Here is a 2,368-nt window from a genome sequence, read left to right as displayed (position 1 = left end):
TGCTCTCTTCTGACTTAGGTGGATGCAGATATTACTCAGGGACATGAACACTTGAATATTGCAAGAATAGAGTAAGGGGCAATGTCATGAACTGGACAGTAGTAAGAATCACTTAAGATTTAAGAATTTAATGTTAATTGCTTAAAAAAAAAAAAAAAATATATATATATATATATATATATATATATTTATATATTTACTGTTTTTTTGTTTTGTTTTCCAAAGCACCTAAAAGCCTATTCACACTGCCAAAACAAAATAAGCATGTTTTTTTTAATAATTTTTTGTTGCAGTGTAAACTGACCATAATGCTTTATTTTACTTTTTTTATTTATTTATTTAGTTGGCAGGGACATTGTACATTAATAAAACATTCCTGTAAATGTACCAGAATTAGCCAAAGGCTATTTTACATCCGTAGTCCCTGGACAAGATGTTACAAGTCACCCTAAAATAAAATGTAATTAAAAATACATACTAAAAAATTTTATAATTACATAGTTCAAATCATACAGTATTCTATTAAAAAACAATGGGATCAAATAAAGACAATGCAAACAAGATACAATCAATAATAGGATAGCTAGCAAATATAAAATTCTAGTGTTGACAAATCTGAGTATGAATTAACCAATTCTTCAACTGAACCCTAAATAAAGCATATGTGTCTAGATCTCGTTTTATTTATTTATTTAGTTGACAGGGATATTGTACATTAATAAAACATTCCTGTAAATGTACCAGAATTAGCCAAAGGCTATTTTACATCCGTAGTCCCTGGACAAGATTACAAGTCACCCTAAAATAAAATGTAATTAAAAATACATACTAAAAAATTGTATAATTACATAGTTCAAATCATACAGTATTCTATTAAAAAACAATGGGATCAAATAAAGACAATGCAAACAAGACACAATCAATAATAGGATAGCTAGCAAATAAATAAAAATAAATTTCTAATAAAAATAAAATTCTAGTGTTGACAAATCTGAGTACGAATTAACCAATTCTTCAACTGAACCCTAAATAAAGCATATGTGTCTAGATCTCGTATAGTTGTCGGACTAGTATTCCATTCTCGTGCAGCTTTGACAGAAAAAGCAGACTGACTAAAATTACTTCGTCTAAGCGGTATGATACAGTCTCCTCTTAATGCACCTCTTGTAGAACGATAATCAGTTGTTCTAATACTAACTAACTGACTAAGGGGGAGAAGATAAACAATAAATAATTTTATACATCAAGCATACATTTGCATACTTAATCATGTTTTCCCAACTTAACAAATTATATTTTTTCAGTATTAGACAATGATGATAATGTACCGATTTCTTATTGAAGACTTTAAGTGTACGTTTGTATAAAGACTAATGGTTTTAGAAAATTTCACTATCTTCCTCGTAGTCAATACCCAATAATATATTTTCCCATTCTATCTGCTGAATAGCACCTTTAAATTTGTCTTGTTTATTCTTTGGTATCCCAAAGGATTCACATTTCTTAACAAATGAGCTAAACCTCTTCTTAGTTAGTTTCCTAGTTACCAGAATCATATTATGGTTAGACAGACCAGTTAACATATTACAGGATTTCAAAATTCTCTCAGGTCTATTAGTAAATATTAGATCAATTTGACTTTTAGTAGAATTAGTTATTCGAGTAGGTCCACTAATTAATTGTTTAAGATCAAAACTATCAGTTATCTGCTTAAGATTTTTCCTAATAGATTTATCTTCCCAATTAATGTTAAAATCACCCATGATAATTACCTCCTTGTTAAAATTGCATTCTTTCAATAAAGTCTTAAAATGGCCTTGAACCAGGAACCAATGTTTCTTCCACATGTCCAAGGCACGTAAGCATCGCCGCTTGACCTTGATCATGCGAAGCGGATTCCCCCTAGGGGATGGTATCCTTTATATATATCATTACTCCACCTCCTTTGGAGCCTTCTCTATCCTTTCTAAAAACATTAAAACCAGGCACCTGAACTACTGCAGTAGGAACATTTTCGTGAAGCCAAGTCTCTGATAAACAAAGGAAATCTAAATTTGAGTTGAGTAAGAGATGATGAACTTGATCACTTTTCGATTTAATACTTCTTATGTTTAGGTGACCACCTAAGAGACCCTTCATTTTAGCTTTAGGATCCCAAACTATTCTAGATTGATTGAGAGTTCGGAATATCTTCCATTTTAAATTTTTTTAAATCGCTGGATTAACCACACTTTTATTTACACCTTTCATCTTTGTCCCGACTTAAATTATCTAACGTTAAGTTCAAGTCAGTAATATCAGAAGTACTACGTGGATCGGCATCTCCTCCACTCCTCCAACCGGCCGACACGAGCGAGCCCACCGACAA

Source organism: Sinocyclocheilus rhinocerous, unplaced genomic scaffold (genome assembly GCF_001515625.1).
Source record: "Sinocyclocheilus rhinocerous isolate Xijiao unplaced genomic scaffold, SAMN03320098_v1.1 scaffold947, whole genome shotgun sequence".
Taxonomy (NCBI): Eukaryota; Metazoa; Chordata; class Actinopteri; order Cypriniformes; family Cyprinidae; genus Sinocyclocheilus; species Sinocyclocheilus rhinocerous.
Note: the sequence above shows the minus strand (reverse complement) of the source record.